This window comes from Pinus tabuliformis, chromosome 2_1, assembly GCF_031772625.1.
Source record: "Pinus tabuliformis cultivar Carrire ecotype Pingquan chromosome 2_1, CPIR1, whole genome shotgun sequence".
NCBI lineage: Eukaryota > Viridiplantae > Streptophyta > Pinopsida > Pinales > Pinaceae > Pinus > Pinus tabuliformis.
The window spans coordinates 777364829-777390902 of NC_142299.1; positions in this window are offsets into that span (position 1 = coordinate 777364829).

The following is a 26074-nucleotide window of genomic DNA, read 5'->3' on the forward strand; positions in this document are numbered from 1 at the left end:
AAGTTGGTCAGCCTCAAATCCAACTAGGTCAACCAACTGTCTAATTTTCTCAGCCATCTGGTCTATTAGGACAGCCCTCAGTTGTGCAAGGACAACCCAATACCCAGCAAGCTCAACCTTCTGGGCAAATGGGTCAATCTCAATCTCAACTAGGTCAACCCTTTGGCCATATGGCTCAGCCTCAATTCTCTCAAGGACATCCATCTGGGCCTGCTCAATCGGGCACTCAAATGATTGTTGCTTCTCAAGCTCAACCCGGTTTTCAGCCCCAGTCTAGGCTTCAGACCCAATCTGGTTTTCAAATGCAGGTTGGATCTCCATCTCAACCTGCCTATCAAATGCAGCCTGGCTCCCAGGCTCAGTTTGGAGCCTAGCCGCTTTATGGTTTCCAGCAATCCCAAGGGAAAACTCAATTTGTCCCGTACCAAAATTATCAACAACTGCAGGTGAGTCCTTATCAGAATTACCAGTAACCATATGTTGCTCTTGCAGGCCAAGTTGGTAATCAATGGAATGTTGGGGGGAAAATCCAGGGTCAGCCATCCTATAACCCCAATGGACAAAATCCCTACGGAGAAAACCCTCCTGGGCCAAATTCGTCCAGACAAAATCAATGGGGGCAACCAACAGCTGGCTGGAACTCTGGTACTACCTCTTACCCACGGCCTCAGATGTCCTTTAACCCTAAATTACCATTTTTAGCAACGTTGGAATTACCGGATGTGTCCAAACTGACAAATGATCCTATTCTTCATAATCCGTATTGGCCCCCGGTTCCAACTAAGATTCCCGGTGATTGTCCCAAATTCGATGGTAAAGCTGGAGAAGATCCCCAAGCCCACGTCATGACTTATCATCTATGGTGTTCGTCGAATTCATGGCTTGATGATTCAATCCGGCTTCGCCTTTTTCAAAGGACCCTCACTGGCTCTGCTGCTAAATGGTATATTGAGTTAGCTCGCGGATCTTTTCAAGATTTTAACTCATTGGCAATGGCATTTTTAACTCATTTTCAGTTGCCGATTCGATATGAAACGAGCACACACCTCTTGACATCCTTAAAACAAATAATGGCTACGCATATCTCTGATCATATCCATGAATGGAGATGGCGTCGCCGTTTGATTAAGTTTTGGATTCCCGATTAGCTTCTCACCGACTGGTTTACAACCTCGTTTGTCGGTCCGATAGTGCGGGACATTGCTATGGGGGCATGTGTAACTGAAGAGCAGGCTATTGTGTGCGCTCAGTACCTTGACTTGGTTTACTCCCAGTCCGGTACGCTATATGATTATTTTCCTGATGCCCCGAGACCTGGAACTTCCAAAGCCCTGCCAACACCATCTGTTGATGGTGTCATTGGTTCTGTTAATCCGCCTTCTAAGAAAACTTCCGCGAACCCTGGGAAGCAAAAGTCGAATGCTCCGAATGAAAATACTTCTCAAGCTGTATCCAATTCTGGTAATACTTCTAAGGTTAACGCCGTCCAGTCCACCACGGCAGACAAAGCCTCGAAAGGAAAGAAGAAGGGAAAAGGAAAGAATAAATCTGATCAACCTAAGCAGGATTCCCCTAAACCTCCACCCGAGGAAGGTGCCAAACATAAGCCCAAGTATCCTTGCCTTATCTGTGATGAGGATCACTATACCAAAGACTACCCGAGGTGGTCTGAAGTTAGTCATTTGTTAAAAGGTGCTCCCAGGACTCCTATCGTGCTCAAAGCGCCTTTTCCCTCGCACCAAACGCAAATGGTGGCTGATCCATCCCAATCCTCTTCTCCCTTTGGTTCTCAAGTATTTATGGCTGGGACGATTCCCGTCCACATTAGTACTCAGGCAAAAGAGTATCCGTCGCCTGTCGGGAAAGAGCCTGAGGTTCCCTCTAGTGCTCCTCTGCCCAGTTCTGGTCTGCTCCATATTGAGAGACCTAGCACTGAGGCGCCTGTCCGACCCCCTCCTAAAGGTGTACTCCGGAAATCTTCTTACAACCCTAATGCTCGTGCTGCTCAGCACTATAGCATCGTTGAGGACTTTGCCCAGGCTCCATCTGCTATGTCTGCTCTAGAAGTGCTCCAGAGCTGCCCCTCTCAGAGGAAGTCCTTGCTATCGGCCATCGGTGCCATAGACCCGACCGACTCGGATTTGATTAATTTTGACCTAGAGAGCCATATATCAGGACTGCCTCACCAAATTGCCTCTCTTATTCAGGTCATCATCAATTCCAAAATGATTCATCGTATAGTCATTGATGAAGGCGCTTCAACTTGCATCATGTTTGTTGCTTGTTGGAAGGCTATTGGTTCTCCAAATTTGAGTCAGTCTCCTACGACTTTGGAAGCCTTTGATGGGAGAGAGTCTCGCCCTTACGGTATACTCCAACGTTTGCCCATTACTTTGGAAGGGAAGACGCTCGAAGTGGAAGTTGAAGTTGTTGATGCCAATCTTACTTACAACCTCCTTTTGGGACGCAGTTAGACATACGCCATGCGAGCCGTGGCTTTATCTCTATTTCGTGACATTCGTTTCCCTCATCAGGGGAAGATTGTCACAGTAGACCAGCTGTCTTTCTTCGCCTCCTCTTCTAAAGGCAACGTGCCCTTCGTGGAGCATACCTCTATCACATGTGAGAGTGTGGGAGTTGGACATTCTAAAGATCCTGCCCTTATGGGTGTTTTTCCACTCCCACCTCCTAACGTCACTCCTATTAATATGATCTCTATTTGCTCTGATCCCTAGATTCTTCCCCCCACTGATCAGATAGACTCATGGGGCGATGAGATGCCGTTGAGTCCTGCCGAGCTCAACTACGTCGAAATTGTTACTGCATCGGCTCCACCTTCTGAAACTGCTCTTTCGAGCAGAGCTCACGACTCATACGCTCATTCCCCTTGGCTTGGAGATGACGCTTCTTCAGACCCTTTAAAGGAAATTTTTCCTTCTGATGAAGCTATTATCGAGACCATGTCTCTCGCGGAACCCCCTTGGTTTGATCATCACCATCGTTCCTCGTTTCTCCCTACCCACCAAGAAATGCTTACTTGTCTCGAGCGGTTTGCTTCTTGTCTTCCATCCCAACCCCTTTAGACACCTGTTCAAGTTTATCAAGTGTCTTCTGAAGGGAATATGGGAAACATTATAGAAACCCAGCCGATCGACATCTCTTGCACTCCAGGGATTGTCGAGCAGATCCAGCGGAAGATGCGCGTGCCTCCCACTCCATTACACCCTGTTGTTACCGTCGACCCTTTTGCAGAATGGGGCATTGATTATATGACTTGTAACCCTCGCTTGGCCGGGGGCCGGGGGGCATGGGCATATCATCATTGCCATTGATTACTTCACAAAATGGCCTGAGGCGATGCCCACACTATCTAAAGACGGTCACACAGCGGCGCAATTTTTGTTTAATCATGTTATCTCACGGTTCAGAGTCCCTCAGGCTATCGTCACTGATCACGGTAAGCATTTCTGTAATCACATGATGACTGAGCTAACAACCCAACTAGGCTTGCGGCATGATAGCTCGACTCCATACTATCCTCAGGCCAATGGCCAAGTAGAAGCCGTCAACAAGGTTCTAGTTATGATGCTTCAACGTACCATTGGCATGCACAAGTATAACTGGCACTTGATGTTGTTCTCTGCCTTATGGGCCTACCGAACTTTTGTGAAGGATACCACTAGATTCACTCCATTTCAATTAGTTTACGGACTGGAGGCCACCCTTCCCATCGAGTGCGAGATCCCTTCTTTGAAATTAACTGTCTAATTACTCCCCAACACTACTCCGATAGAAGAACGCCTTCTTTGCCTAGAATGGCTGGACGAGACTCATCGGCTAGCCTCTCTAGCTATTGAAGCATAGAAGAAGAGAGTGAAAACTCACTTTGATCATACTATCCATCCTCGTTCTTTTGTTGAAGGAAATTTAGTCCTGCTCTATGATCAAGCGAATGATAAGCTAGGGGCAGGCAAATTCAAGCCCATGTGGCACGGGCCTTATATTGTGAAGCGAGTTTTGCAAAAAGGGGCCTACGAGCTTATTGATTATGAAGGGAATCCTCTCGATAAGCCTCGAAATGGGATTTACTTGAAAAATTATTATGCGTGAATTTCATGCACTTTGGTTTGTACATATGTGTGTTTTTAGCAAGTGTGTTGTGTGTGTGTTTTCATGTTTTGGCTTGGTGTGTAGGTGTAATTGCCGCTTATTGTGCCTTTTGCTTCTTGTGCAGATGTCTGGTGCACCTTATGTTCGTTTCGCTGATGGTGCCCGCCACAGTACCCGCAACTTGTCCTCTGTGGCATGGGTGATCTACGATCCTCATGGTGAGTTGATAGACCTCCAAGGTGTTTGTTTAGGTTGTACCACGAACAATGTCGCTGAATATAGCACTGCTATTGAGTTACTGGCCGAGGCGATCAATCTTGGTATTCGTACATTAGTTGTGAACCTAGAATCTCAGCTTGTCGTCCACCAACTCAATGGGTGATATTCCATCAGAGATCATCGGATTTTAAGGTTGTATTTACGTGTTAAATTGTTAGAGAGGAATTTTGATTTCATCACATATCAGCATATTTCACGAAGATTAAACACGTTAACTGATGCATTGGCTAATCATGTATTAGACAGACATTTGCGTAACATGTAATCAAAATAGCATACAAGAAGCATGTAAAACACAATAATGAACCATAGAAATATGTATATATATATATATATATATTGTGTGGCACACTGAGGCGCTCAAAAAATAAGTGTACATGTCCAAATAGAGTCTGTGTTCTCCATACATCTGAGACACATGTCTCTCAAAAAATCACCAGCAGGAAATAAAAACCTAGGTGTCTACTACGGTGGGTTATGCTCCCTATAGCATACCACCGCCCGTGCCACCCGCCTCAACAAGCGGTGCACCCTGGGTTCCACTCCTACTGTGTGGATCTGGAATGCTATGGGGACCTCCTCGATCCCCATGTAATCTGGAATCCCTGTTGTTAGGCCCTCAAGGTTCCGGGCTACTGTCTCCACCGTATCATCAGCTGGGGGAGCCAAGGCTATTGCTGCAATGCCTTGCGCATCCCTCCGCGCCTCTGGATCTAGCCTGACGAGTCTCACTAGTCCTACATCTGCATACCATAGCGTTTGTTATTAGGACATATACATGAAAAATAAAAAAACATCATAAAAAATAAAATGCAAAAAATGTGATCAAGTGTCTTACCACCATCACCCACTGCTCTCTAGCGGGCAGCTGCATGTCAGAATATCCACAGAAGTCCATGCCGGCATATGGCCAATCCTCCACGAAGATCATCTGGCGCTCCAGCCACTCTCAAAACAGTGTCCCCCATGACACTGGTCATCCGCCACCTCCTCGCGGCATGACGTGCGCCCACCGTGTGGCCCTAGGCTCACGTGGTCTGGGAAAATCCAATTCCATGTCCTGTAACTGCAGTGCTAGCACCTGCTCTAGCATGAGCGGGACTAAGATGGATCCTTAACCAAACTTCTTCGTCTCCCCTTGATGGCAGTTGGTGAGTTGCCTCTTCATGTTCGCCGTCACCGTTTCTGCCCAGTTAAACATGGTTGGATTGAGACATTCGAGAGCGAGCCGGAGATGGGTCTTTGAAGCCTCATGTTGGGCTTGAGAGCCCGCTACCCATGTCACCATGAAAAGCATAGCACGAAGGACTACGTTGTCCACTGTTGGGATTTCCACCTTCCCACTCCTCGTCTTGCGCGCCCGTGGGCACACTTGAGCCATCAACATCTCTAAGGAATCACCCCCGGGTCACTGCCCCTCCAGAATGGGCCTCTCACCACAATGGGATAGCCCGGTCAAAAAATATATGTCTGTTGCATCAAACTCGATATCCTAGCCTCAGATGATGAATTTCCCACCTGTGGGATTCCAAGCTCGGATCAGTAGCTCCAGTAAATCAGGCTATGACCGAAGGTGCGGAGTAAGGAAGAATATGAGCAATCCGCATGCTTGTAATGCATTTCGACACCCCATGTCGGCGAAAGCCTCCACATCATTGTCATCATGCATTCGTTCTTGCCAGACAAATGCCATTGTCACCTGCATGACGAGAAAAAATGGATTAGCACTTCGTTCACCAAATTCAACGCGTAATTTGCATAAAAAAATAAGTTCGCGTCGTCATCGCGTCTGTTTTTAAAACAAACGCGATGACATGAGGTCGTTAGTTGTATTTTTTTTGTGGTCATCGCGGAAGTACATCACTTTTCCGTGATGATCGGAACACGTTATGTGTCAATTTTTTCGGTCATGGTAGACCCGAAGGCTATACCCGCGATGACCAAGCGGTGGATCTCGGTCCAAAAATCCGCCTAAACTAACACATTTAACATTCAAAATGCATGAAAAAGGTATGGAATTGAAGCGCAAAACAAAGACTAACTACCTGGGACAAGTTTCGGGGTGAATGATGGACGAACAAGGCCAAAATTAGCTCGCCAACTTTGGTGCACCAAAATGATCCACAGAGAGATGAACAGTAACAATGGTAAAAATGGTTGGATTAACCCCTTTTTATAGTAATTTTTGGAAATTAAAAAATTATATTTTATAAATGTGGGGTTTTCTCATTTTTTGTCACATGGTTAGTCAAAATATGGTTTTTAACTATGTTTCTACACTTATTGTTCATTTTATATCGAATGGGTTTACGTTTGACATGCTTTGTGCAGAGCTACAAGTAGTGGAATTATGTCAGCTCCCTGTACACTTGATCCGAAAAGTCGTCTTTAAGCTCGTTTCCGACTTGAAAAATGAAAAGATAGCCGAGTTTTTCTTCTTGAATCGTTAAAAGCAATACGGGGCAGTCGCCTTTAAGCTCTTTTCCGACCGTGTAAAAACGAAAAGATTGCCGGGCCTTTGTCATTTCAAGCTCATTATCAGTTACGAAATGACGTGATTCCGACCGCTTTTCTACTTTTTCGGGTCGCAGTCACTAGTTACGAAAAGTCCTCCTCGATCGTAATGGTCAGGCGGTTCTTTCCAGTATCGTTTTATACTTTTTTGGGCTTGAGAGACACAAATTTATGAAAAGTGACCCCCCTGGAGTTTACTTTTCCGTGTCTTTTTCAAACTCTCTAAACATGAAAAAGACTTCGAGTTTCACCTATGTCAGACTCGTTAAACCCTGACGACATTAGACTCGTCACTATGATGAGACTCGAGCTTCTCCTTCCTAGGGCTCGTTAAATTATTACTAGGTTGGACTCAACAATAGGTTTATCATTGATTGTCTATGGCAACTAGTCACTCTTGAACATCGACACTTTTGCTTCTTGTTGGGTTGGGACATCCATACATCGTCATTTGGCCTTCCATCGGTTTGGGTTGTCATTTAGCCTCATTCCATCTGATTCATGTCATCTCCATAGAGCCTCTGATCCCTTGGTATCTGAATGCTGCCACCCTCCGGAGTCGTGTCGCTGACATGTTCAAGAGTATAATTCTTCTGCGGTTTACACCCTCGCCCTCTCCTCTGATACTTTGTTTCACCATCTACCACTTGTTCCTTATCTCGTGTTGTTGATGGGGGAAACATTATGGCTCTCTTGCGACGGGTCTTCTCCTGTCGACATCAACTCATTATCCAGGAGATTGATCTATAGATCCCCTTTGGTACCATAGAGCTTGCATGCCTCAATGGCAAGTTCTTCGCACCTGACGGTCGACTTTCATCATTGGTCGTCGATTGGGTGATTCCACGAGTGTTCGACTCCAGCTCCTTTTTCACACTTCATGGATTGTGCTAGACAATACCTTGAAAACCATTGGCATTATTGGTGGTTTCTCTTGCGTTTGTTAACGGTTTTTCTCATTGACCGGTAATCAAGCGATTTTCTATCATGCTCGACTTCAGCACATTTATTCGCATGTTAGGATTTGTACTATGATCGGATGGGTTCAAGACCCTAAACTCAGATTACATATGTTCGGGCTGCGTGGATTGGTTTATGATTACATGACTCATTGATGGATGGCTGTGACCATACATGAGTCTTCATGGATGGCTACGACCATACCTTTATCGTCATCATGGTCTCATTAGCTGGATGGCTGCGTCCATACCACAGACCTATTTTGTATGTCTTTCGGATGGCTACGCCTATGCCTAGACTACATGTACTTCATTATTAGAGATATGAGTTGTACTTGCATGCAGGTTCTTACCGATGGTGTTACAGCTCAGCTAGTTTCGTAAAGCATTTCACCCCTCCCACTCTCTCGGGCTTCATACTTTAGGTGGCATCTGTTACATAGTAATTTGTCACTGTCTTCACTCTAGTCTTCCTACTATGTCATGTGTCCAAGTCATACATGATCATGTTAGACAAATGCTTTTTGATGTTGCCAAATGACCCACTTTTTCCTAAGTTATTTGCCTCATAGCGTCTGTTGGCTAAATAAACGCGCTGAAGGGCACTCCTAAACAGTCCAGAAGTGTTGCCATCACGGAAGTACACCTGATTCCCACGATGGTCCGATTTTATGTGCCAGCGCGAGGTTGCTTGTGATCTTCAGCGATGACATGACTAGCTACATTATTCAATAGCGATGTTAGCACAGAAGATCAGTTATGCCCCCGCGATGATCCAGATTGGGCGAATTTGTTCCAACAGTCGGCCTTACAGATGACTCCAGACCTGGTTGTTGGCATAGTTTGTATCGCCCTCCTTTCTCTGGCATGGATGTTCTGTCATTTGTGCTGCCTTCCTTGGAGATAAGCTCACTCTTCCACCTTTCATGGAGACTCCTTCCCCTATTTAAACTCCCACCATTGCTATGCACTGCTAGTTTTTGGATAGTTTCTGATAGTTGGCTAGTTGAGTAGTGTTGTTAGTGTTTGTGAGTTTGCTAGATAGCTGGTGTGAGTGTGACAAGTGTGGGATTGTTGATAGCTTGTGGAAGGTTGTCAAGTGCCCTTAATCTTGTGTAAAACTTGTGAGTGAGAGAGACTTGCATGTTGGGAGATCTATCTTCAAAGAGTGAATGCTTGAGGAACATGCTAGCTGGATCCCTCTGAGAAGGCTTGTGACATCAAGACTTTGGTTGTAAGCTTACTCTCATTTCATTATTAATGCAATCAATGATGTTTTCCTATGTCTTGTATGTAACGTACCTGATAGCTCATGACTTATTGACTTTGTGAGTAAATAGATCATTGTTGTTCTGGTTACGTGCTTTGTTGTATTTCCTTTTCATTGTTTCAGGTTGATTACTCATTAGGAGAAGGAAGCGGAAGCTAGAGCAGCACAATGGAACTCCATCAATCACCGGTTGAGGTAGGCCTCCAACTATGACTGTTTAAGGAAAGCTATTGTTGATTTGTCCTCGTTTGTAACTAGACCCACTCTAGGGCTAGAGGGGTTGCCTTTGTCCGCAGAGGGAACACTTTCCTGCATCACAGAGCACCTTGGCATGGACTTAACTGCTCTGTAGTGCACCCTTACATGGGCCTACCTGTGCTGGTCCCTCTAGAGGGTATTTCTGGATGACTTCAAGTCATGAAACTGTATGGGAAGGAGGCATTCAAAGGGTGACTTGTTTAGGGCATGTAGCAACTGAAATTAGGGTTTTATGAGCCCTAAAACACTGATATGGATGATGGTATTTATGTGCCAAAATGGATCTGTAACAGTTATCCTCTAAAGCATGAAGTTGGAAAAATTCCAATGTCGAATGAAATGCTTTACGATGTGATGAGGAGGTATAGAAGTGGAAGGTGACCTGCATTAATTACAATACATATATCATGATATTTGATTTTACATGAATTGCTAAGGGAAGGCATACCCATGATCAATGTATAAACTTTAATTACATGTACATAAACAGTCATCTACAGATATAAACCCATGATCGAAATGACCATCAATGTAAAGCCATTGTACATATGATTTAGTACTCCTGAAATTGCAGCCCAGATGGATGATACCAGATCTGGGGTCTTCTATCTTGTTTAATCATTCGCTCAGGTATGAGTCTAACCATGTGAATATGTGATTTGAAGTCGAACATGGGAAGACACCATTTGATTACCAGCCAATGATGTAAGCTGCTAACAGATGCGAGAGAAATCACTGATAATGATAATGATCCTCAAGGTACTGTAGTACATTCTGCATGGTGTGAATGGATGATTTGATGTCGAACACCATACAAAGTATTTCAGTCGAAGGCCATTGATGTCAACTTATCGTCGGAAGTGAGAAACCTACCATTGATGCATGCAAGCCTCAAGGTACTGGAAGGGTGTTTCTAAGTCAACTTCTTAGATAATGTGCTGATGTTGACAAGAAGCAACTTGTCGCCGGAGGGCCTTGATGTATCCCACATCAATGACACGAAACAAGTGTAGTGATTTTTGAGATGGAATTTGAATGACGACACAAGGTTCAGGAATGGCGGTCATGAAAATGAAGGTATATGGTATTGCAAAGGATGAATTTTCACTGAATGACTTCTCTTGAACATGTCAGCGACACTATTATGAATTGGTAGCATTGACCCAAAACAAAGTGTTGGATGGTATGATAGACCAATGGTGTGATAACCATTAAGCTAATAACCCAACCCAGATAGTCACGGTGATGGAGTGAAAGTGTCATGTTCAAGAGCGACCTGCTACCATAAAGTGGTTTTCCCCTTTTTCCAATTTTCCCTAGTCATTGCTGACCAGTACCTCTTTATTTTTATCAAGCTTGAGGAGGATATCATATGCATGTTGTATAATTCCACCCTTCAGGTGAATCCATTGCTATTTGATGTTTTAACAACTCTAGCAAAGGTGAAACTCGGTATTTCCTAGATGGACAAGTTTGTCGCTATTTGATATTTTTAACGAGTTTAACGACAAAGATAATTCAGTCCTTTTCATGTTTAGGAAGTTTGAAAAGGGAAAAAAAGAAAACTCCACAAGATATTTTTCTTATATTTTTCTCTTAAGCCCGAAAAAGTGTAAAACAATACGGGAGAGGACTTATTGACCATGTTTGGTCAACGTATTCCTTTTTCATAAATAATCTATCTCAGCCTAAAAAAGGGTTAAAATTATACTGAGTAGATGTCATTTCCAATCCGTTAAAGAGCTGAAAAGGACAAGTGCTCAACAATCTTTTCATATTTCAAGAGCCTGAAAAGATCTTAAAGAGGACTCCGCTTTGAGGAACGAGTGTTGTCTAGCATAGAAATTGGTTCCGGTGATGTTGGAACTTCTAAAAACACGTTGATTTATGTGAAGAGGCTCGCTAATAAGACCCCTCATTCAAACTGTTCCTCAAAAAGGGTAAAAAAACCAAGTGAAAGCGTTTGATTGACCAAGCAGATAGTCACGATGGAAGGAGAAAAACCAAGGCTCATCTGACGGAAAAGGCTGATAGAATGGAAATCACGAGGGTTAAAAATGGAAGTGGGTTCATTTTTAGACAAGCTTGAACCATAGGGAACTATGCTTGGATTCAGTTTCATGTTTACACAAGCTTGAAATGAAAAACTATGCTTGGATTCAGTTTCATTTTTACACAAGCTTGAAATGAAGAACTATGATTGAGATTGGTTTACATGCCCCGAGAATGATGAAAGGGAGAGTCTCTTGTAACCAGATGGAAGTCGCTACTGTGAAGCAGGATAGTTATCCAACACCTTCTTGGCTTCGTCTAGATAGGGACAAAGGTGAATGGGGTGATTCCCTTCACATAACCTACATGGAAACTTAACTTTACCACTAGGTGCATGCCCCCCAAGCTTCATTACATTCACCTAAGTAGACTACTCGTGGCTATTAGGTGGATGGAATGAAGGTTCGTTTACAAGATCAAGTGAAAGACTCAACTGGGATATTGCGAGATCTAATCAAAGACTCTAATTGGAACTTTGCTCCAGGGGACCTTGTTTCATTTTTTAATGAGCTTGACACAAGACAAGGAACTCTGCTAAGATTACTTGTTTCATTTTTTAATGAGCTTGACACAAGACAAGGAACTATGCTCATACTCCTTGTTTCATTTTTTAACAAGGTTGACACAAGACAAGGAACTATCCTCATACTCCTTGTTTCATTTTTTAACAAGGTTGACACAAGACAAGGAACTGTCCTCATTGACCTGTTTCAGTTTTTAACGAGGTTGACATAGTAAAAGAACTATCCTCATATTCCTTGTTTCATTTTTTAACTAGCTTGACACAAGACAAGGAACTATCCTCGTATTCCTGGTTTAACTTTTTAACGAGGTTGATACAAGACCAGGAACTGTCCTCATATTCCTTGTTTCATTTTTTAACGAGGTTTACATAAGACAAGGAACTATGCTCATATTCTTTGTTTCATTTTCTGACGAGGTTGAAACAAGACTAGGAACTGTCCTCATGGGAGCTATTTCATTTTTTTAATGAGGTTGACAGAGTAAAAGAACTATCCTCATATTCCTTGTTTCATTTTTTAATGAGGTTGACACAAAAAAGGAACTATCCTCATGAACTTGTTTAATTTTTTAATGAGGTTGACACAGTAAAAGAACCATCATCATATTCCTTGATCATGACTCATAAGAGGTCATGACTTCTAAGAGGTTCTCATCAGATGGGAGAACAATGCTCTGGAAGGTATTCGTAGCAAGGGATCCATTAGAGAGATCTAGTTCCAATGCCCCCAGTACATAATGTACAACATCACTGAATTGATCGTCAGTTGATGTAGGCATGGAATGGGTTGCCACATAATTAACCCGTGGCGGGGACGATACCATTGGTACAAAAGGACCATTTAGAGAAGACGGTTGACTTGAAGCCATATTTGGACTAGGAAATGAAAGCTGGTCAATGGTGACAATTCTGCCTTCATGCGGGAAACACATCACTCGAAAGAGTGTTGAAACAATAGCTCCCATGTCATAAACATAGTCGTGCCCAAGAATTAAATTGTAATCTAAAGGGCCTGGGACTACCATCACATTCAGATAAACGATTTTTCCTCCTAAAGTAATAGGCAACTGAGGAAGGATCCCTAATGGTTGACTGGTTCCTCTGTTAAAAGCCAACAGATTCTGGGTAACAGGCACAAGTGGCAGTGAACCGAGCGCTTGCCAAGCAATTAAGGAAATGATACTCACAGATGCACGTTCATTGTTGGGCATGGAATCCTCCCAAGGCATGTTTTGGGGCTCAAAGCCCAAGTTTTGACCGAATCTTACTGTAAAGCTCCGCGAATTGTGAGTGCGGGGCGCGAAAGTATAATAGAGTCACAGGGTTGTCCACCCCAGTTTTGTAATGTAATGTTCGCTGGATAGATCTACCCATGGTCTGTGGACCATGGGATTGTATAAATAGAGCGAGGCTCTAAGTGTAGACAAGACAATAGATAATAATAGAAGATGAGGATGAGAAGTCTACATGATTGAGTCACAGTGTAAAGTGTGTCTTTGGGTCATAGGGTAGGAGAAGGCTCTATAGTTGTGTGCGCAAAGGTCTAATATTTTGCAGCTGAGTGCGCGGATCCCTACAGCTGAGTGCGCAAGGTGAGTTGAGTCTGTAACTGTGGAAAGAATCAATAAAGAGAAGCTTGGTTATAATTCTATGTATCTGTTCTTGGGTTAATGCATGATCGATATAATTTGCAAATATACTATCTATTTACTGTGCGCACTTGTATGAATATTTTATGTTGTTAAGTATAACTTAAAGCACTCAAGTAGGCAAAGGTAATTAACTAAAATTGGAATATAAGCAAGGTCTTGGGTAATCACGTGGAGCACGGTGCTCAGCCCCTGGTTAGGGGTGTGCGAAGGCAGTATATCAGGCCGCGAGGAATGGGAAAGTGCGTGAAGAAACTTGCCTGCAAGGACAAACGCGGACCAGTGAAACTCCTTAGACATATCCAGGGTGCGGAAACCTAGTTCTAGAACCCTCCCATACTACTTCGTGTGAGACCTTAATCCGCCAATAGTACCGGGATTTGTTTGGCTAATTAACTCTGAACTTGGGTCAGGCCCCAACAAGCCAACAAATGGTTCCGTTGCCAGGACCAAGATCTGCATAGAGATGTCTTATGTCATATCACTGGAATTTGACCAAGAAAAGAATTGAAGAGTGGTTGGATGGATAGAAAGAATCACGAGTTCGCGGCGCAAGAAAATAGGAATCCGTGACTATCAAAGGAAGAGTGGTTATATTGCTACCTATATACGGAAATCCACGAAATTTTCTTTGCATCCTTCCCTATTGAGTTGTACGAGTGGAACGCGAGGCTAGCAGATAGCCAAGGAAGGTGTAAACTTGACAAACCTATTGTGTGGACTCCAAAATTGGCGTGCAGACTGGAAGCATTGGAAGATAGGATCACGCGCGCTGTCGATCACTAGTTGGATCGAGTCATAGGAGGATTCATCACTGAATTTACGGTAGATACTTCAGTCAGCTACATCGAGGCAGAATGACGCTTCCTCAAGGGACCACAAGGTAAGTACGTTAAATCTTTGAACACTTGGATTAAAATGCTACTGTGTGAAAAGCAAGTTATGCTAATAAATTGATGTTTGGGGCTACGCAGAGTGGGAGGATCTACATAAACGAACGTAGCAGAGAACTAGAAGCTAGCTCCTTGATTTCACCTTTGTGTGGAGGTGAAGAGGAACTCGTGAAGGTTTCAGCAAGAAGTGTGATCAATCTAATAAAAAAGAGAATTCCGCGCATACCACCCCCACCCATACAACCACCAGTTTCACCATCTTTGCCCCCGACTTTGCCAATACCACCTCTGCCACCACTGCAAAACAGTATGGCCAACACGATAAAACTACCAGTGTTCAAGGGTGTAGGGAATGAATATCTGGACCAATTTTGGTTCGTGATAAAAGCTATATGGGAAGCACAGGGTGTCATAGATGACAATATAAGGACGCAGTCCTGAAGGTGTGCATTCAGCCTTGGATCAATGAGGCCTTAACCATCACGATAGAAATAAAAGGAAAGCTCGCGCACATGCAAGGGATGCACGCATTGATGTAGAGAAGCACTCCTGACACAGAGGTCTTGGAACAACATATGCAACAGATCCAACAAGCAGCAGCTCAGTGCGCTGTTGACCTTTGTGCAGTTTGAGAACAGTTGGAGGGAATCCGCGCAAAGATCGCCGCGCCAATAGTTGACTCGAGGGCGAGTCACGATGTTTGTGTTGGGGGCCTGTTGGGCATGGAACCCCCCCAAGGCATGTTTTGGGGCTTAAAGCCCAAGTTTTGACCGAATCTTGTTGTAAAGATATGCAAATTGTGGGCATGGGGCGCGAAAGTATGAAAGAGTCACAGGATTGTCCGCCCTAGTTTTGTAATGTAATGTCGGCTGGATAGACCTAGCCATGGTCCACAGACCATGGGATTGTATAAATAGAGTGAGGATCTAAGTCTAAAAGAGACAATAGATAATAATAGAAGATGAGTATGAGAAGTCTAAGTGATTGAGTCATAGTGTAAAGTGTGTCTTTGGGTCGTAGGGTAGGAGAAGGCTCTGCAACTGTGTGCACAGAGGCATAATAGTTTGTAGCCGAGTGCGTAGGGAAAGTCGAGTCTGTAACAGTGGAAAGAATCAATAAAGAGAAGTTTGGTTATAATTCTATGTATCTATTCTTGGGTTAATGCATGATTGATATAATTTGCAAATATACTGTCTATTTACTGCATGCACTTATATGAATATTTTATGTTGTTAAGTATAACTTAAAGCACTCAAGTAGGCAAAGATAATTAACTAACATTGGAATATAAGAAAGTCTTGGGTAATAACGCGAAGTGTGGCACTCAACCCCTGAGTAGGGTTGCACGAAGGTAGTATATCAGGTTGCGAGGAACGGGAAAGTGCACGAAGAAACCTGTGCGCGGGGACAAACCATGGACCAGTCGAACTCATCAGACATCTCCAGGGTGTGGAAACCTGGTTCTAGCACCCTCCCATACTACTTCAGGTGAGACCTCAGTCTGTGCCTCGCGGATTGTTGCCGAAAGGGCCAGTAGTACCAGGATTTGTTTGGCTAATTAACTCCGAACCTAGGTCAAGCCCCAACAAGCCAACATTCATCTATAATAGTGCCTGATACAATCATATTACAAACCTGCACTATGATCTGGAAAGGCACATAAGAAGGAAGACGAAATCCTACCAGTCGATTCCAATCAAAGGAAGTGACTAGACTACTTGGAGGGGGTATCGTAGAAACGGGAGAATTGACCCCTTGAGTTATGAGAGCAGGAGGATTTTCCTCCTGTCTTGATGGAACAGGAGGATTGCCCCCAATCTTTTTGGAATCTGAAGAAACAAAAATAACTTGAGTGGATTAATACTCACTCTCTATGGGAAAGGTATGATTAACTGAAGGTGAAATGGAGTCAATTGTTTCCTTGACCTGTTGATTTGGGTCGGGTATAGACTCATAGGATTCACTTTCAGAGAGAGTGGGTTTGACTGACGGTTGATTTTGGTCAGTCAATTCATCAACTAATGAAGGATTAAGGGAGACTCTCCTATAACCATATGGAAGTCGCTGCGGTGAAGCAGGACGATTATTCAACACTTTTTGGGCTTCATCTAGATAGGGACAAAGGTGAATGGGGTGATTCCCTTCACATAACCTACAGGAAAACTTAACTTTACCCTTCTTTTCATGAACTTTACTACCACTAGTTGATGGTGTGTCACCATCATGATATCCAGAAGTTGATGACACAGGATGATGTGAACGAGAAGATCATTCTTCTAAGATATGAGGAATATCAAGACAATTTCGAAGAATATGGTCTCCCGCACAAATTTTGCATGGATATCGAACTTTGTGAGGCTTGACGAATGGTTTCTCATCAGATGTTGCATTCAAAGCAATGGTTGCTTGGTTGCCCCTCTGCTGAATTTGCTTCTTCTTCTTCTTCTTCTTCTTCTTCGCTTTCTTCTTCTTAGCCACCTGGTTACTAGTACCAATACTTTTACTAGGCGAAGAGGAAGAAGGGTAGGAAGAAACAACCGAGGAAGAAGGCAAAGGGTCAACTTTAGGATCAAATGGTGGTTGATTTTGTCCAGTTGGAGGAGTACATGATTGCGAAGAAATCACGACATTTTGAACCAAGGAGGTTGAAAACAACCATACTGGCAAGCCAATGGTAAATCCCAGAAGGGACAATGTAGCCATATAAGGAGTACCAATATTTCCGAAAGGAGGAAAAGGACTAGGATTCCTATCAAAAGGAATTCCTTGATCAATGGACTCTAGATTTGTCGCCATATGTCTCAACCTAAGATCAACTAAGGAGCGAGCGTGGAGGATGTTATCCGTTGTCAATTAATTTTATTTTAATCAAAGTAACATAACAAAACAAAAGAGGGATAATCTAGGAAAATGATTACCAAGCAACTGTGAACTGCAGAATACCTCCCGGCGAACCGAGAAGTACCGGCAGGCAATCTCCCCGAATGTTGTGTTTGGTGTATCACAATGTACAAGATGTCTGATTCAATTACCTAAGGATGGATAGAAACCTAGTATTGTCCTCCCATATATACCCAAAAGTACGTGGAGGCCCAATCCATATTAGCGTTGTCTAATGCAAAACCGCATAGTGAGAGCATTCCCATATACTTTATGTACTGTAACACCGCCCTATATACCCGAAGGTATGTGGACGAGATATGATATACTCATGTATGTGGAATGAGGTATCACACTCGGGATGTATCGCAGACAAGTTAGCGACAACTACTATTTTTTACGATGCCAGAACACGTCTCTAGCCTAGACCTCTAAATGTTTTTCGTTAGGTGACAATGCTCCATCAGGTAAATTTAGATAAATTTTAAGTTGATCTTCTTTAGAATTTGCCTTTCAAGGTTCACCACATGATGTATTTTGAAATTCATAGGAATACAACTATCATGATAAGCATTCTTTCCATTCAATTTAATGATGAAAATCCTAGCTACATAGGGATAGAGCAATTAGATTTCTTTCGATCAAAGAGAAAAGAGCACAATCTAATGAAATTTCCCTACACTATTCCTATGAGCACACATTTTTTTTTTCAATGCAACATGCATGTATTTCTTTTTGATTTCCTTAATGTGAATATGAACAAATGGAAACATGCACATAGAATCAATCAATATTTCATAAGAACGAAGAATTTTACGACAGTTTTGATTGGAAGGAAAATAAGACTTTACGACACTTTCTTTCGAAAGAAGATTAATTAACTATATTCTAACTTTGACTATGGATTGATAATGACAAACAAAACATTAAAGAAACATTAATCAATCAAATCAAAGTAGGGCTAGACAAGGAGATAGAAACTTGTTCTCTGAGACATAACATTCATTGATCAATCAGCAAACAAACAAACAGAGAAAAGTTGGCAAAACACATTCCAAAGGTGGGAAACTAGCCCTAGGAGGATCAACGTAGCCCTGAATGGGAGACAGTGTGCTTCAAAGCAATGTCCCTAAGCCAAGGGTGCTCTGTAGCACACTGTATCCCTCACAAGCCTACGTTGGTGATAGTGAGCCATTTCAAGGGGCAATTTAACACAATTTAGACCAAATTTTCAATGCAAAGAGTTTAATTACAATCTATGAACATAATCAAGGTCTGCAAGGATGTCCTAGGAGGTAGATAAGCTACTAGGAAAGAGGATATTCCCCAGTGGAGTCACCAATTTTTTTTGGAGAATTTGGTATCTATGGATAAATACTAATTCCCTAGATAAGTAGCTATATCTAGAACAACTGTTTAAAGTGTTTTAGTCTTTTCCTATAAGAAATAGACAAGATGAGAAGATGAGAAGACCTACTTGTAGTTCCACTTTCCTCTCATCTCATTTGTATCAATCCTGTCGCTCCTTCCCATACTTAATACACTTGAGAAGTACCTATAAACACAATAGAAAACAAAGAATTGATCAAAGCAAAAGATCTATTGAATATAAGTGAAAGGAATCAGATACAATTCACACATATAAGCATTATAAAACAATACAAACATATGGGAGAAAGGTTCAAACACTTTATTGAATAGAAGAAGGAAATACAACCATTGGTGTCTGATTCAAAGCCATTCCTCCAGCTTGGATCCCATCCACATCACATCAAAAGCATGACAAACTTTTAACATTACAATACTTGCTTCAAAGCCAAATCTCATAGCAACATTATCTCCTTACAATTCAACATAATCCAGCCCTTGATCACTTAGATGAGTGGTCAATTTATAGGAAGATGAAGGAGGTTTTGTCATAAATGGTGGCATTGAATGGCCTTCCATACTTAGAATTAGTTCCATGGAGGAAGGAATGAGAGGATAGGATGCTCCTTAACTCATTCCTCATCCATTTTCGAGCTCATAGGATTTAATAAGTGAGGGAACCATCTAGATGACTCTGAAAGATAAGAATATTCCCCAAACCCTATGTGAATTTTGCTCAATCTCACCCAGTGTAGGTGAAAGGAAGCCTAAGTGCTCTGCAGAGCACCCTGGCATGGACTTAACTGCTCTGCAGTGCACCCTTACATGGGCCTACCTGCGCTGGTCCCTCTAGAGGCTATTTCTAGATGTCTTCAAGTCATGAAACTATCTGGGAAGGAGGCATTCAAAGGGGTGACTTGTTTAGGGCATGTAGCAACTGAAATTAGGGTTTGATGAGCCCTAAAACACTGATCTGGATGATGGGATTGATGTGCCCAAATGGATTTGTAACACTCGACCTTGCGGTGACCCTCGGTTTCAGGGATATTAATCTTTTGTGGATCCTCGTCTTCTTCTTCAATAGTCATGTTATAGCATTCCAACATGTGGCTTGGCTGAGTGGTCCAATCAGGTTGAATCAGATCCAAAGGATCCTATGATATCCTAAAGATTGCTGCTTTAACTTCTTGTAGTGCTTCGTCAATATAGTCAAACCCGTCTTCAAAGCTGAACATCATTATGAATCCTTCGCGCAGGATATCCCATTCACCTGTACCATGGCGAAGCTCCGTTTCCAAGTACCAGTTCATCGAGATGACATCCAAGGTGTGACAGAACAAGTGCACCCATTTAGGTTGGGGCTTCGCTCCATAAGCCTTAGCCCATATGGCCAAGTGTGCATGTGGATCATCCTTCCCATCATATTTTCTATCACTCGTACCTTCGGCTTCCCAAAGTGTGTTCGCATCATCCTCCTACACTCACACCAATTGTCAAAGCTGCCCTTGTGCATACCCCAACATCTCGTAGGTGTATCGCTTAGTGCCCAGTCCAAAGCTTGGAAGCACTGCTTCTCTGGTACTTCCCTCTCAAATGCATCCAAAAATACATCTACATTATTCAAGCCATTGTAAGTGGGCAGATTTATTACCTTTGACGATACACAGTGTAGTGACCGGGTCATCATGTTACAGCTCAGTGTGGTTACTTCATATATTCGAATATGCTAGCGCTCTAATTCTTCATCAGAGTCTGAGGTGCTGGAACTCTCGCGATTCCATATAATTTGTCCATCCACTGTCGGATTCACCCAATCTTGGTCTCACGCTGCTATTTTATATATGCAATCCAAATCATCATCGCTTTCATAATCGCGTACCGGTTCAGTATAACGAGATCCTTCAGCAGGATCTAGGGGTACTATTACACGAAGCGATTTCTTCTCAAATATCATCTTTTGCTTCTTTAGGTTGATTACCCCATTCATGTGAATAGCCCAATTAATGCCAAGGAGCGCAGGGTAGGGGTTATTGTCATCCACAATTTCTATGACTTCGAAGTTAGCCAATGTGCTCACACCTTCAATATCTACAATTACTCCTTATAGCTATCCCATGGGGATGATCTTCTGCTGATTTTCCATCCTTAACTGAATCAGAGATCACTGTAGCACAGGTCTTCCCATTTGCTCCCAAGTCTGCTTTGGTAAAACATTCGCGTCTGACCCCAGATCCAGAATAACCTGATCCATTTCTATTCTCCTATCTACGTGCTCAGTCTCATCTCTCGTCCTGCCTTGCTTTATTCTTACCAAGATTCCGTACAACACGTGGTTCACCCAGAGTGTTTCCGACACATCTATTTATAAGCTCCTGTAACCCCTTCACAGCCTTGCTATCGCACAACAACTTCATGCAAGTCTCTAGAAAGGTCATAAACATAGAAGGGTCCATTTCCTGATTAGGATTATCCTTGCTCCCCGAGGTAGAGGCCTCAGTGAAGCTCTTCTTTGCTTCCATGAACGTTTTGTGTGCGCGCTCCATATCAAATTCAAACTCCTTTGCCGGAGCTTTGCGAACCCATGCGCTGTCTTCGACTGTTTCCCCTTATCATTTCCTGTTGCAATTCCACTTCGAAGCACTATATTCACATTCAGATCCTCTTCGTGACGCTCAACCCTTATCATTTGCAGGTTCTGAGTCGGCTGAGGTGGTAGCACCCCTTTTCCGCGTATCCTCGTTATCAGCGTAGGACAATTCTCTGTCTCATGATCAAACTGAGTACAATATTTGTGCGACAGACTCATTGGGCTAGTACATTCACAGGCACAGTGTCCTGGTCCTCCACAGTTGTAACATATCAGCTATCCCAGACCTCTGTCAGGTCCTCCTCCGCTTCAGACTCTTCCACGCCCTTGAAAGCCTATTTGCACCATCCCAGTGGTTTGGTCAAGGGGCCGTGTTTCTGCCTGAACTTTATAGGCGGGTGTTCTGTCCATCATCAATTCATAACTTCGACAATTGCACTCATCATGCCCTACCAACCTGGAGAAGTTACAGAATAGTTGTTGCGGTGTTTGTACAAATTTCTGCAGTAAATGGAAATTATCAGTTGTATGTTTCCCTGCTACCTGACATATTGTGCACCACAACGAAGGCCCTGCGCTCAGTCCTGCTTGGGCTTCCAGCCTCAAAGGCATTGGTCCTCCTCCTGCAATATAGTTTGCAAAGACCGAGTAGTGGTATTTGTCATGCCCCTGACCTTTACATTTCAAGGCACCATATCTCTTCACGCACCTATGGTTGAACTGTTCTATCCTGCTTCAAACTTTGCATTTCGAGGCAAAGATTTTGCAACTGCACATGGATCTGTTGAAAACCTAAATTCAGATCTTGCATCAGTGTTTCATGCGGTCTTATGGCAATCTCCTAGGCCTATGATTGAGTCGTAATCTTCTGTTGTGACAGTGCAAACCTTAGGTTAGGCAGGAGCAAAGCCACGAATCATTCGCGATGTTTTCCATTTGTTAAGTTCATATTAGCTTCACAGATTTTACACTTCAATCTCTGATCCAATTCCCAAGGTGTCTCACCTGGTTTCATCACGATTTCCTTGAACCCCACAAATGACTGTGCCTCAGATTTAGGCCTACTAAACTCTTTATTCGACGCGGTTTGGATATCTGCCAACCCAGTGTTTGGGTTATCATTAGAGTACTTGATGTACCAAGTTAGTGTGTGATCCTGTAAAACACTAACCAATGTTGCCTTCTTCATGTGATCATCTGTGATGCCTTGAGCTTCCCATACAACTTTCACGATGAACCAAAACTGGTCCGGGTCCTCATTTCCCAAGCCCTTAAACAAAGGCAACATCACTGAATTTTCCATGTTGAACTACGGTGGAGGTGGTGGTGCTATGGGCGAAGTCGCAGGTGACAGTGGTGAAGTTGGAGGTGGTGTAGGTTGAGGTGGTAGTCGCGGGAATCCCTATCTTATTAACTGAACTGCACTTCACAGAGAAGCCTATGCTACTCTCGAATCGTCACCCAATGATGGTGAAATCAGTGGGCTATATTTAGGACCCTTTCTTCCTTCGTTTCGGTAAGTCTTTCCACTTCGTGTAGCTCCGAACATCAAGGTAGCTGTATAACCCGATTTTCACACAATAGCATATTAATCCAGGTATTTAAAGACTTCAAGTAATTACCTTGCGGACCTTTGAAAAAGCGTCTCTCTGCCTCACTGTAACTAACTGAGGTATCGACCATGAATTTAGTTACAAATCCTCCTATGATGCAATCGAGCCAATGATTAACAACACAAGCGATCTTATCCTTAGAGGGTTTTAGTCTCTGTACTAACTCTGGGGTCCAGACAATAGGACCGTCAAGTCTCCACCTTCCTTGGCTATCTGTTAGCTTCACGATCCACTCATATAACTCACCTGGAAAGGAACAGAAAAAGATCTCGTGGATTTCTGTATACAGGTACCTGTCCATCCACTGTTCCTTTATCATGAGTGGATTTCTATTCTCCTGTGCCGCGAATTCATGGATCTTCCTATCTAACCAGTCTTCGACCTCTTTCTTACTTGGATTCCAGTAATATGACATCAGACATCTCTTATGCAGATTCTAGTCTTGGCAACGAACCATTTTTTTGCTTTGTGGGGCCTGACCTAGGTTCAACATTAGTTAGCCAAACAAATCCCTACACTACTGGCCCTTTCGGCGTCAGCCCGCGGAATGCAAACTGAAGTCTCACCCAAAGTAGTATGGGGGGATGCTAGAACCAAGTTTTCACACCCTGAGATGGTCATGATGTCAATTTTTACCCTCAGCCCCTACTTTTGTGTAGGTCGCTAAGCCTTAGGTCTCTATCAGTCTACGCCTTTATTCCGTCGTTCAGTACCTCCGTGAAGGTGTACGATTGACCTTCACGCAACCTTAACCCGTGACCCAGGTATTTCTGCGCAGCTATGACAACGTATTGTATAGGTTCTCAAGTTATCTTAAGTGTTCTACTTATCTCACTAATTAATCACATTTAGCATCGTGTAAACTGATATTCTTACTTGCATTCAATTAACCGATATAATCACATATATTCTCGCATCAAATAAACATTGTAAATTAAACCCAAAATGCAATATATGCAAATGCATTAACAAGAACTAAATACACAACAAATGCAGAATACTTCTCTTTATTGATATCTTTAAGTTAATACAGATTCTATCCGCCCTGCGCACTCAGCTGCAGGGGTCCGTGCACTCAGATGCAGACTTCCACCCTAGGCCTCTGCGCACTCAACTGCAAAGCCTTTACCTACGCTAAGACCAGAGAACACTTAGACTCCAATGCTTAACTCCTCACTTCATTCTTCTCTACCTACTTTTAACTCTTAGAGCTTACTTTCTTAGCTCCTTTTTATACAATCCTATCGTCCATGAACCATGGGTGGATCTTTACAACCGACTTTACACTTTAAAAAATAAGGGAAAATAACCCTTTATGACCCTTGACACCTTCGCGCTCCGCAACCACACAATGCAGAGACTTTACAACTTTATTACAAAATTGTCCCAAAACGTGGGCTTTTAGCCCCAAAACTATACCTGGGGAACCCGTTCCAAATAGGGCCGTTGTTGGAGACACTCCTTATGGGGATTGGCATGGACCACAAGGTGTGTGTGCTAGAAAAGTATGACCAATAGAGGGGGAGCCAAGGGGGCCATATATACCAAAATAGTGATCGTAATTAGATTTTGTAGGAGTTCCCCCCCTGTATTGAGAGGGAGGACCGCGTAGAACTCTTGGGGGATATCCAGACCTCACAATACTGAGTGGTTGTTATCGAGGAGAGAGAGAGAGGGAACTGTGTCAATGGATGTTAATGTTTCGATTGGGTATCGCAGAGGCTGGATGGACCATGCTAAGAGAGTATGTGGTTGGGACACCGTATCATGAGTGGCAACCAAATATTTATAGGGTGGTAGTGGCAGATGATGCCATAATTGATTTTGATCCTAGATCTCGAGGAAGTGAAGGGACCTCCTTTGGTGATGAAGGGGGCCAGGGTGCTGGCCCCTCTCGAACACCATTCCAGATGTTATGATATACTAAGATAAACACCCATTATGATGATGCTCCCCTCTTTTGATGTTGACTCATTTTTTGGTGGCGATGACAGAACATTGTACACAATATGTATTTATGATATATATATATATATATATATATATATATATATATATATATATATATATATATATATATATATATATATATATATATATATATATATATATATATATATATATATATTTGATTTTTTGGATTCGTATGTTTCATGATGTTATGTGATTTTATTGGATGGATCATATTATGTATGTGTATGCTCCTTGATGATATGTTAATGTGATGCTGGCCAGTCTAGGATATGATTTGTTATGCTATTGATGATTTTGTTTTGATTCCATGGTATGTGTGAAAAAATGACATGATCAAAACCTCATACTAACAATTTAGCATGTAGGTACTTATGAAAGTGGCAAGGATCATGAGCTTGGCATGATTAGTTCAATTGCACAATGACAAGTTAGGAATCAAGGATCACGTGCAAATGAAAAATGTTAAAGATCGGTGGCATCAACTAGGAGGCCTATGGAAACATCATATTCAACATGATTATTTGTGGTAGACCCAATACAAGCTCCATTGCAGTGGAGAATGGTTTTATTAGGAGAATAAATGGCCCATGTTGCAGAAGAGAGGTTTTATGACCATCAAGAAGTGCCATCAACAAACCCGAGGTAGTAAGCACATGGTTGATCCATCCATGACACAGTGATATAAACACAATTTAGTATACACATGGTAGGGCTATGGAATGACAAAAACAATAAATCATCTACATCACAACATCATAGTGAGAGATTCGACTCTGAGATTAAGGGTGGAATATTTCGAGGTAGAGTTCGTTGATGGGTTATTTGAGACATGTGCCATTTAGCTCTACCAATATGTATGTACCCTTGAGGAGGCAATTTTTAACTATGTAAGGTCCCTTCCATAAGGTCTCTAAATTCCTTGAGCCCAAAACTTCATTGGTGACATCATATCATAAAACTAAGTCTCCCTCGTTAAATGAACAAAGGGGTTATGGTGTGATTGAAGGTGGATTTGGTTTTTTTCTTGGTGGCCTCATTATTTTGGAGGGAGGGTTGTCAATCTTCATTAAGTTTATCCTATTTTAGGAGGCGTTTCTCAAGGGGATATGTGTCAGGGAGAAGTTCTATTGCGGTGTGAAACATTG